Here is a 12,494-nt window from a genome sequence, read left to right as displayed (position 1 = left end):
TGCAGACTGCTGCTGCTGTATGATGAGTTGCTATAAGCTGCTGCTGCTGCTATATGATGAGTTGCTACAAGCTGCTCCTGCTGCTGCTATATGATGAATTGCTATGAGCTGCTCCTGCTGCTGCTATATGATGAATTGCTATGAGCTGCTGCTGGTATATGATGAATTGCAGACTGCTGCTACTGTATGATGAGTTGCTATGAGCTGCTGCTGCTATATGATGCTTTCAGGTGCTGCTGCTATATGATAATAACCAGCCACTTGGACCATCGAATTTCAACAAATAATTGTTCTTCATTTAAATGTGGGTCATGCGTTCTTCGTTTAAATTAGGCAATGGGATCTCTATGGAAAAGATTGACCAAAGTAGATTGTGCCAAGTAGATGGTATCTTTGTATTTGCATTTTGAGCAAATAGTGATGGTCTGTTTTCCTATCATATTAATTACCGCACTGGGTTCAATTTGTGATGTTTGCAAGTCAAATTAATTTCCATATGTGCAGCAAAATGAAAAATATATATAATGCAATCTAGACTTTCCACTGATCATACCAAAGATAAGCTGAAAACACAATGAAAAGAACTGGTTGGCGTATTCCATGGAGCTTATATTCACAGGTGCTTATATTTTTAGGATAACTTGTAATAACTGTCCCTAAGAAACTTTGCTAATAGAACTGGCATACAAATAACATGTCATGATGATTGCAATGGAGGAGTGACGTGCCATAGCACACTGTATAGGCTCACGGCTGCCTCTCCTTTTTTTGCGATGTTCCATGAAATTGCCACATACATCTTGTACTTTTTCATTGTGTAACCCTATCTGCAAGTTGACACGGCTAATTTCAGACATCTCTACATGATACTACATTGCATATCCCTTGCGCATATTTAAACCACCAATTAACGATTGTGTGTGTACCATAAACTAGCCATGGCTCTGTATGCTGGACTGGCAGGCACTCTAAGGGATCCTAATGTACTGCACTGGAATTCCTACATTTCACCTACGATTTTGTGTAATGTACTGCCCCTGTTCCTAAATATATGTCTTTGTAGAGATTCCAGTATGGACCACATACAGATGTATATAGATGCATTTTCGAGTGTAGATCACTCATTTTGCTCCGTATGTAGCCTATAGTGGAATCTCTAGAAAGACTTATATTTAGGAACGGAGGTACGAGGTAGTATCATGTATGACATCTACATATCTAATTTAGCAGCCAGTAGTAGAAATCATTGTCTGCACAAAGGGATTACTGGTCGAAAATACTAGCAAAGCACGCAGGCAGGCACATAACAATACAAGAGAGAGAGACGCGCTTACAAGATCATAGCAATGCCCCAGTCCAGGATCTTGGTTGGACAAGCTGTTAGATCTAGAAGAAACATTGTCCTTGTAGTTTTTGCCAGCTGCATAACAGGTAACAGTGACCGGTTAGTATATTTGAAGTACATCGGGAAGGTGATGCTGGACGGGTTTAAAGGTGACAAGTACCTAGGCCGTGGCGGGTGCTTGGCATCTCTCCAGACGGTGGGAATCAGGTTAGAAACGTCGAGGGTGATGACGCTGCGCTAGATGTCGGGATCCGGTAAGGAGATCTAGAACCGTCGAGTAGGGTGTTTGTGGGGCGGCTCTGGTAGGGTGGACTACAGTGTGGGCGAAGCGGATCTGTGGCCGTGGACGAGGGCGTAGGTGAAGCTGCTCCGGTGGTTGGGTTAAGGATGGTGTCGACGACGCGGATATGCGGCCGTGGACGGGGCGTCAGAAGTTGCTCCGGTGGTTGGGTTAAGGATGGTGTCGACGATGTGGATCTGCGGCCATGGGTGGGGCGTCAGAAGCTGCTCCGGTGGTTGGGTTAAGGGTGGTGTCGATGATGCGGATCTGCGGCTGTGGACGGGGTGTCAGAAGCTGCTTCGGTAGGTTGGATGAGGGTGCAAGGAAGCGGATCTGAGGCCTGGACTTGTGAGTTGGCAAAGCGGCCCCGGTAGGGTTGAGAATGGTATAGGCGAAGCTACTCCGGTAGGGTTGACGCTGGTGTCGGCGAAGCGGCTCCGGTAGGGTTGAGGAAGGTGTCGGCGAAGCGCCTCCGGTAGGGTTGAGGAAGGTGTCGGTGAAGAGAATTAGAGGCCGTTGACAGGGGCATCGGTGGGGCGGCTCCGGGGGGTGTGGACGAAGCGTCTCCGGTGGAGAGTACGAATGAGCCACTGTAGATGCGCGGCGGTTGATGAGAGTACCGGCAAAGCAGATTCGGCGCCGTGGACAAGGCTGGCACTAAATGGGCTGTGGTACAGTGGTGGATGAGCAGTATACTTGTTTCTAGGGGAGGTGGGAGGGGTAGATGCGGCTGTAGAAGCAGATCCGGTGAGGTGGACGCCGCTGGCAGTGAATGGGCTATGGTACGCTGGTGGATGAGCAGTCTAGGGTTTCGAGAGAGGAGGGGAGAAATGGCGATGAAGTACAGACGACGTGATGTAAGATGCTCTGGTGCTGTGGAGTTAGTCGTTTTTGCGGGAGGAGGGGAGAGGAAATGGGGGTGGCGTGTAGTGGGGGGAACCGGAAGTTACCAAAGCAGCCCCGACCTATCATGTAGATGAGGGCGGTATTGTAACTGTTGGTCTCCGTGCACCAAGGACAAAAGGGGGATTTTGCATGCTAAAGACTAAGGTGGCGGAAATTTTAGAAGGAGGCGGGAGATTTTGCCGCCCGCGGGATTGTTCGTATCCAGTTTCAACTAATTTTGGACCGTGCTAGCGGGAAGGTCACGCTAGACTGTGTACACGGGGCACGCGTCAGCAGTTAATAACTGGTGTGAAGTCCACCCCAGAAAAAAGACAATAACTCGGGATGATGCGCCGATAACTTGGACGTTCACACGGGCGCGACCAATCATACGGGTGTAGTGGCGCGTTCACAAAAAAACAGATCAAACGCTCAGTGTCGGTGTCAAAACCAGCGGATCTCGGGTAGGGGGTACCGAACTGTGCGTCTAGGCGGATGGTAACAGGAGACAAGGGACACGATGTTTTTACCCAGGTTCGGGCCCTCTCGATGGAGGTAAAACCCTACTCCTGCTTGATTAATATTGATGATATGGGTAGTACAAGAGTAGATCTACCACGAGATCGGAGTGGCTAAACCCTAGAATCTAGCCTATGGTATGATTGTTGTTTGTCCTACGGACTAAAACTCTCCGGTTTATATAAACACCGGAGAGGGCTAGGGTTACACAGAGTCGGTTACAATGGGAGGAGATCTTCATATCGTATCGCCAAGCTTGCCTTCCATGCCAAGGAAAGTCCCATCCGGACACAGGACGGAGTCTTCAATCTTGTATCTTCGTAGTCCAGGAGTCCGGCCAAAGGTCATAGTCCGGCCATCCGGACACCCCCTAATCTAGGACTCCCTCAGTAGCCCCCGAACCAGGCTTCAATGACGACGAGTCCGGCGCGCAAGTTGTCTTCGGCATTGCAAGGCAGTTCTCCTGCAAATTCTCTGTATCCGTCGAATAGTGTCTGGCTTCTAGTGCGTGCTGCCCTCCTCTGCTTTTGTGCCCCATAATGACCATCTTCCACGTGTCAAACGAATGCGAAAAGCCAGGGGATTTTTTTAGTTACCCCCTTGGTCGCGTTAATGAACCGCCCATAAAAGAGACGGGGATTTAGATCCAATTCACCCCATCTTCCCTCCGCGAGATTTCATCAGAGCGCCTTCGATAGAGATCCATTCCATCATGGCCGGTCGGTGCAGCTCCTCCTCTCGCCCCTCCAGCACTCGGCCCGGAGATTGGGGGCAGTGTTCCGTCCCGCATAGCGAGTTAGTAGTGCTTCAGTCCAAGGGGCTTCTCCCCCCAGCATACATGGTCCCAGTTCGAGCCGGGATTGCTACCTATAGCGGCGGAGAGCAGGCGTAGAGCGTCCCCAATCCCTCTCGAGGAGAGCGGGTATGCCTAGTCCCTTATTTTAATGAGAGGACTCGGATTTCCAATTCATCCGTTTCTTCGAGGGTTGCTGGAGTTCTACGACCTCCAGCTACACAACCTCACGCCCGCCTCCATTCTGCACATTGCGGGCTTCGTGGCCCTCTGTGAGCTGTTCTTGGGTGTTGAGGCCCATTTCGCGCTGTGGAAGAGGTTGTTTTGCCTTGCGCCTCATTCTCAGGAGGGGTCTATTTATCAAGTGGGCGGAGCCGAGCTATGGCACATCGCCGGGACCGGATATCTATCCAGCACCCCAAGGAGGGTGTCCGAAGACTGGCCCTCGGAATGGTTTTATATAGATGACGTCCCCCCTGCCAGACCCTGTACGGATCGGCCTCCCCGAGTTCAATAATGCCCCGTTGAAGAAGCGCCTGAGTTGGCGCCTACGGAACTCTCAGAGGGAAGCTGATAGGGACGTCCTGTACCTGATGAGCCGGATAAGGTTGTTGGCTCATTCCGGACTGACCATGATCAAGGTCATGGCCATATGCATCACGCGAGGGGTGCAACCGCTTCAATACAGAGGCCACCCCATGTGGGATTTCAACAGGGAGGATGATGCTACCTGGTGCGGTCGCAAGGGGCCAGATTCGGCCGCCACTTTAACAAGAATCTTATCCGCTTTGTACAAGGGGGAGGAGGAAGAATTCCTCCGTGTCAACCTGGAAGGCGGATTCTCTATGTACAATCCTCCTAGTTGGGTGAGCGGACACTTTCACTTGCCTATCCGTTTTCGAAATTCCCGTAGTTGAGTACTTAGACTAGTAATGTTTAAACGCAGGAGCTGCGCCAGGCTGCGAAGGAAATAAACAGCTCCGCTCCACAACCCAAGGATCCGGAATGGTCCTTCGATCCGGACTCCCAAGAAGATCCGGACTTATGCGTGGAGTTGGTTGATGGAGTGTTTCATCAATTGAGCAAGGATAACTCCTTAGTGGCCATCACGGCCGACTACCCCGGACTACTTCCAGCCTCCAAGGTAACTAAGACCAAAGTCCCAGTATTCTCATGCTTTATCTTGCATGCCGTGCACTAACAGCGTTTCGCAGGGTAAATCCTTGAGGTGGAAGGCCGAGCCCATGGTGGGCAGCCAACAAGGGCCGTTGAAACCAGGCGGGCCAAAAATAAGTGCAGACCAGATCGAGATTCCGGTGCAACGGTATGGTGTGCGGATTTAACGCTTAGGGTTTATGCCCTTGAGTCTTACTAATGCTCATGATTTTCTTAGAAAGAAGAGAGCCCGCCGGACTATGTCCGCCGGCCAAGGTTCGAGGCCGGGTCCGGAAGCAGAGGCAAACACGGGACGCGCCTCGGGCGCTCCTCCGACAGAGGGCACCGACGGGCTATCTGCCACCAATTCAGAGGTGGAGAGTGCCCTAAACCACAGGCGGCGTCGGACTGTTCTCCGTGACACGTGTTTCTCCCTAGAGGCGTTGGACGCCTTTAATACAGGAGATGCGTATCTCCGTGTTGCTCAAAATGGCCTAGCCAAAGCCACGGAGCAGTATGTGAAAGACATACAGGTGAGTAGAATTGAATGTTATATATGTCAGTAGCCCCCGAGACTTGAAACAGTGAAGATAACTATTTGAAGGATCATGTGCTATGCAGTGTCTTACAAAGAAGAACACGCAATTGTCCCAGGAGCTTGAAGAGTGCAAGGCTTAGCTCGAGGCCGCATTGGCCACTTTAGAGCATGTCAAGGGGACGCCCGCAGGTAATATGTGCTTCGAAAGGTACCTCCATTTTGAAATGCGGCAGGCGTGCAACCCTGACTATAATAATGCAGATGAGGCCGGAGTAAATCTGGACCAGCAACAACTCCTACGCCAACTAAAGGCTGGCGAGAACGTGCTGACGAGGGTGAGACAAGAGAAGAACAAGCTTCAAGATGCCAATACCCAGCTAGGCGAGGAACCGAAAGATGTTCGCATTCAGCTGTCTTCTGCCGTGAAGGAGAATCGGCGACTTCGACGCGGCATTTTTAGTAAGTGCTTGAACGAATCTTCGAAAAAAGAATTCCGCGAGGAAGTCGATTGACAGAGCTATGTCTGTAGGTCTGCTGACGGGTCGTCCGGCGGAGGAAATGCCCGGTTCATCGGGAGACCATCTTCCCGAGCTGTTGCAACTACACGAGCGAGTTCGGCAGGCAATGCGAGGCGTCATCCAGGCTATGTGGCCATCCCTCTCCGTGCCCGAAGGCCTTGAGGAGCTTGCCAAGAAGCTGGAGGGAGTGCGGCAGCGCTTCCGGTTATGGAAGATATCAGCTTGTCGTCAAGGTGCCAGGGATGCCTGGGCCATGGTGAAGACTCGGTACACGAAGGCTGACCCAAACCACATGGCCGAGGTCGGCCCTATAGGTCCGGACGGAAAGGAGATCCCAGTCAGCTTGGCATATGGCCAGGTGGAGCTGGCTGCAAAGTATTCCCAACAGGACTGTAAATTAGGCCGCCTGTTAGATGGCATTGAAGAAGAATATGCCGAGTCGGATTGACTATGTAAAAATGACATAAAAAATGTCCTCTAGCCGGATTGTAGATCGTTTTTCATTGCGGACCTTTTCGCTTCGACCTCTGGACCCTATAGTCCGGAGTGTGTCCGAATACCCTCTTGGTTATGTAAGAACCGGGGCATGAATGGAGACAAGGCATAGGGGTCATAAGTGCTTTAGCAGACAAGTGCCCAACTAGTTATGTTATATTACATGGTTAGTAAGAAACATCTTCCAGAGAGAATAGTTCCGTTAGGGGTTCCTTTCCCTGGGAGGCATGCCCTAAAGTGCATGTCCGAACTGCCAGAAAGAGCAGAAAAGCATCTGGGGAAAAAAGTAAATACGAAAGATCATCTTTTAGCTCACCGGCCGAATATTCCCTTAAGAACGCTAGCTTTCGGCTTCACCCAGTTTGAGGTACACATCCAGCTGACCCGGCAGTAACAATCACAGAGGTGCTCCCTTTACCACCTAGCCGAACGAACGGGAATGTATGGGTAAGCACAGGAGCCAGGCAACCCAGCTTGGCCAAAACTTAAGTCATATCGATGCATATAATGGTGTATAAAAGGTTCATGCGGAAGCATTACACATGTTTTGGGCGTGAGGCCCATTTTTTATAAACTTCTTGGTAGAGAAGCCCCCAGGTATTGTGAGCGCAGATAGCGCGTCAGGAGCGTGCGAATATTGCACATGCGAGCCCCTAAGGGCTTGTGAGAAAAAGGGGGAGGGAGAAGGAACAAAACCCAGACTGCCAAAAATAAAAACAAAAAATAAAACAAAGGGACGAGGGAAGGAGACGAAAACGGAGTCCGGCGCTAGGTGTAGAACCTTCGTAGGCGTGCTGCATTCCATGGGTTTGGCTCGAGTCGGTTGTCCGATGTGCCTCGCAGACGGTACGCTCCGCCGGTCAGTACTTGGTCAATGATGAAGGGGCCCTCCCATTTGGGCTTTAATTTATCCTTTTTCTTGTCCGGCAGGCGTAGAACTAGTTTGCCAACATTATACGTTTTGGCCCGTACTTCTCTGCTTTGATATCTTCGAGCCTGCTGTTGATAGAATGCGGAATGAGCCTTTGCCACGTCGCGCTCCTCTTCCAATGCGTCCAAGCTGTCCTGCCGATCGAGCTCGGCTTCTCTTTCTTCGTACATGCGCACTCGAGGTGAGTCATGGATTACGTTGCATGGCAGTACTGCCTCTGCGCCGTATACCATAAAAAATGGTGGGAATCCGGTAGTGCGATTCGGCGTGGTCCGCAGCCCCCAGAGTAAGGAGTCAAGCTCCTCTACCCAGTGCATGTCATATTCCTTGAGGGATCGCACTAGTCTGGGTTTGATGCCGCTCGTAATGAGACCTTTGGCCCGTTCGACTTGACCGTTAGTTTGAGGGTGATAGACTGAAGCCTAGTCGAGCTTGATGCCCATGTTTTTGCACCAAAGTTTGACTTCATCGGCCATGAAGTTTGTGCCGTTGTCGGTTATGATGCTGTGGGGGACACCGTAACGGTGTACAACCCCAGAAAGGAAGTCTGTCACTGGTCCGGATTCGGTCGTCTTTACAGGCTTGGCTTCTATCCATTTGGTGAATTTGTCCACCATGACTAGTAGGTATTTTTTTCTTGTGGGTTCCGCCTTTAAGGGGTCCGACCATGTCAAGCCCCCAGACCGCGAAAGGCCAGGTAATGGGTATAGTTTGTAGGGCGGTAGGCGGCATGTGGCTTTGGTTGGCGAATAACTGGCAACCAACACATCGTTGCACTAAGTCCTGAGCATCTGCCCGGGCCGTTGGCCAATAAAATCCAGTACGGAAGGCATTGCTTACAAGGGCCCGGGCTGCGGCGTGGTGCCCGCCAAGTCTGGCATGGATTTCAGCCAAAAGGTCTCGTCCTTCTTCGTCGGAGATACACCTTTGAAGGACTCTGGTTGTGCTTTTCTTGTAAAGCTCTCCCTCGTGGACTTTGTAGGCTTTAGATCGCCGCACTATGCAGCGGGCCTCGTTTTGGTCCTTGGGAAGTTCCTGCCTAGTTAGGTAGGCTAGGAATGGCTCTGTCCAAGGGGCAATGACTGCCATTATTTCGTGGGCTGACGGCGTTGTTTCGTTGGCGTAGCCCCCAATTGTGTCAGGATGCTCGGTGAGGGGCAGTGTAGTTGTGTCCGGGCTATTGTTTCCGGGTTCTCCGTCCCATGATACAGATGGCTTGAACAGCCTTTCTAGGAAGATGTTGGGAGGGACGGCCTCGCGCTTGGCGCCGATGCGTGCCAGCACGTCTGCTGCTTGTTTATTTTCCCGGGCTATGTGATGAAATTCGAGCCCCTCAAACCGAGCTGACATCTTTAAGATGGCGTTGCGGTAAGCTGCCATTTTCGGGTCCTTGGCGTTGAAGTCTCCATTTATTTGGGATATTGCGAGATTTGAATCCCCGCGGACCTCTAGGCGCTGAATGCCCATGGAGACTGCCATTGGAGGCCATGTAAAAGGGCCTCATATTCGGCTGCGTTGTTCAAATCCGTGTACATTATCTGAAGTATGTATTGGACTATGTCCCCGGTTGGGACGTCACGACGATGCCAGCCCCCAGGCTAGCCAACATTTTGGAGCCGTCGAAGTGCATGATCCAGTTGGAGTATGCTCCGTATTCTTTAGGGAGTTCGGCTTCAGTCCATTCGGCAACGAAGTCGGCCAAAACCTGCGACTTAATAGCTCGCCTTGGCTTGTAGGTTATGTCGAATGGGAGGAGCTCGATGGCCCATTTGGCAATCCGGCCCATTGCGTCGCGGTTATTTATAATGTCATTAAGGGGTACTTCGGATGCCACTGTTATGGAGCACTCTTGAAAGTAGTGTCGCAGCTTCCGGGATGCCATGAACACCGTGTATGCTATCTTTTGATAATGCGGGTACCGTGACTTGCATGGAGTTAGCACAGTGGACACGTAGTACACTGGTTTTTGGAGGGGGGACTTGTGTCCGTCCGCTTCTCGTTCGACGACGAGCACCGCGCTGACAACTTGATGGGTTGCCGCGATGTATAATAGCATTGGTTCGCCCGTGTTGGGCGCGGCCAGGACCGGATTTGTTACCAATATGGCTTTTATTTCTTCGAGTCCGGTCGTGGCGGCCTCCGTCCACTCGAAGTGGTCGGTGCACCGTAGGAGGCGATAGAGGGGTAATGCCTTTTCTCCTAAGCGGGAGATAAAGCGGCTTAGAGCCGTCACGCATCCTGTCAGTTTTTGTATTTGTTTGAGGTCCTTTGGGGTATCTAATTGTGACAGAGCTCGGATCTTGGCTGGGTTTGCTTCAATTCCTCTACCGGATACGATGAAGCCCAGGAGCTTTCCTGCTGGTACACCGAAAACGCATTTTCCGGGTTGAGCTTAATGTCATATGTTCGGAGATTGTCGAACGTGAGCCTCAAGTCGTCTACTAGAGTATCAACGTGTTTTGTTTTGACGACCATGTCGTCTACGTATGCTTCGACTGTTTTGCCGATCTGGTTGGCCAGACATGTCTGAATCATGCGCTGATATGTTGCGCCGGAATTTTTGAGCCCGAAGGGCATCGTGTTGAAGCAGAATGGGCCGTACGGTGTGATGAATGCCGTTGCGGCCTAGTCTGACTCTGCCATCTTGATTTGATGGTAGCGAGAGTATGCATCGAGGAAACACAATGAGTCGTGTCCTGCAGTGGCGTCGATGATTTGATCGATTCGAGGGAGTGGGAAAGGGTCCTTTGGACATGCCTTGTTTATGTCTTTGAAATCGACACATAGGCGCCAAGATTTGTCCTTCTTTGGTACCATCACCAGGTTTGCTAGCCAGTCTGGATGTTTTATGTCTCTGATGAACCCGACTTCCAGCAGTTTTGCAAGTTCCTCTCCCATGGCTTGTCTCTTAGGTTTGGAAAAGCGCCATAGGGTCTGCTTGACGGGTTTAAACCCTTTTATGATGTTCAGGCTGTGCTTGGCCAGCCTGCGTGGGATTCCTGGCATATCCGAGGGGTGCCAGGTGGAAATGTCCCAATTTTCTCGCAGAAATTCTCTGAGTGCGGCGTCTACATCGGGTTTTAATTGTGCCCCGATGGAGGCCATTTTTGTAGGGTCCGTTGGATGGACTTGGAATTTGACTATTTCGTCCGCCGGTTTAAAAGAGGTGGACTTGGATCTCTTGTCTAGTATCACATCGTCCCTGTCCATCGTGGAGCGCAACGCCGTTAACTCCTCGGCCGCTAGGGCCTCCGATAATGCCTCCAGGGCCAGTGCGGCTGTCTTATTTTCAGCGCGGAGTGCTATGTCCGGATCACTTGTGAGAGTGATGATTCCGTTGGGCCCGGGCATTTTGAGCTTCACGTACCCGTAATGGGGTATGGCTTGGAAAATTGTAAATGCTTCTCGCCCTAGCAAAGCGTGGTAGCCGCTGCTGAATGGGGCCACTTGAAACGTGACCTCCTTGGATCTGTAATTGTCCGGCGTGCCGAACACCACATCTAGTGTGATTTTTCCTGAACTGCACGCTTCCCGGCTTGGGATTATTCCCCTAAAAGTTGTGTTGCTTTGCTCAATGCGGCTCCTGTCAATTTCCATTTTTCGCAGGGTTTCCTCATAGATGAGGTTGAGTCCGCTGCCGCCATCCATGAGTACCTTTGTAAGTCGGAAGCCATCCACTGTCGGACTGAGGACCAATGCGGCTGGTGCTTGGGTTGTCCGGAATTTAGGTTCGTCACTGGCGTTAAAGGTGATAGCCGTGTCACTCCATGGGTTTATTGTTGCTACTTGGTAGACTTCAGCGAGGTTGCGGAGCGTTCGTTTCCTTGCATTGTTTGATGTGAACGTCTCGAAGACTATCGACACCGTACTGGGGAGGTATTCTTCGGGTGCTCGAGTTAAAAGCTCCTCGCCGCTTCTGGCTACCTGCCGTAGTATCCAACATGCTCTAAGGCTGTGCATTGGTGTGGCTTTCCCTGAATTATGAATTCTACATGGTCCATTGAGCCATCCTTCCAATACGGTCCCGTACCCTGTGGAGGGTTTTTGTTTTTTGATGTTTGGCTCAGATGCGTGGCGATAATGCGCCCTTTTGTTTCGGACTCGTGTTATATTCGGGGCCGGATTGTCCCAGAATTTATCTTCAGTTTTCCGAACGCTTTCAATCGCGCAGTACTTTCATACTATGGATGTCAAGTCGGCGAATCGTGTAATTTCGCGGCGACTTATGGCGTTGAGGATTTCGATGTCCGTGGAGTTGTTAAGGAAGAGTGAAATTGCTTCTCTCTCGCGGCAGTCCTTTATCCTGTTCATAACCAGGAGGAATCTAGCCCAGTAGTGGTGTACTGTTTCTCTGGACTCTTGCCATATTAGGGATAAATCCCATATAGTTGGGTGGGCGGGTGGAAATAAATTCGAAACCCTGCCCGATTTAAGATTCAGGGACCGAGCGGTTTTCGAATTCGGAAGCTTGCTTTCTCGGATATTATTCAATGAATCGGGACTACTGCTTGACTTTAGGTTCAGGGTTCGGGCGACATCCTCCCCTGCGGGTTTCCGGCTTGGAGGGATCGGGAATCCGGTCGCATCTGGTCCTTAGGGCGGGCGAAGACTCGCCGCATTGTTCTTCCACCACTTCAACATGGTGGGTGATCTGGGGAGAGTCGATCTCTCTCTGATCAGGTTTAAGCCCAATCTGGTCGTAATCAGTAGCGACTCCCAGGGCCGCGATGCGATCCAAGAGTTCGTTTAGGGAGAAGAGCTCCATCGGATCTAACTACTTGGCGAGCTCCGAGCTGATGTGAAGATTGCTTTCGATGGCCCGAGAGGTCACCGTTGGCGCAGCGGCCGGACTGACGGTCATCAAAAACTTGCCTAGCCGGAGAGTTTGGCCGACAGCCAAAACTCCTTTAGCAACGACGCCGTCTTTAAAGACGGGATGAGGCATCCTTCCTGATGGTGACGACAAAGCGGAACTCTCAATGAAAGCACCAATGTCGGTGTCAAAACCAGCGGATCTCGGGTAGGGGGTCCCGAA

The sequence above is a fragment of the Triticum aestivum genome, chromosome 2B (genome assembly GCF_018294505.1).
Source record: "Triticum aestivum cultivar Chinese Spring chromosome 2B, IWGSC CS RefSeq v2.1, whole genome shotgun sequence".
Lineage (NCBI taxonomy): Eukaryota > Viridiplantae > Streptophyta > Magnoliopsida > Poales > Poaceae > Triticum > Triticum aestivum.
Note: the sequence above shows the minus strand (reverse complement) of the source record.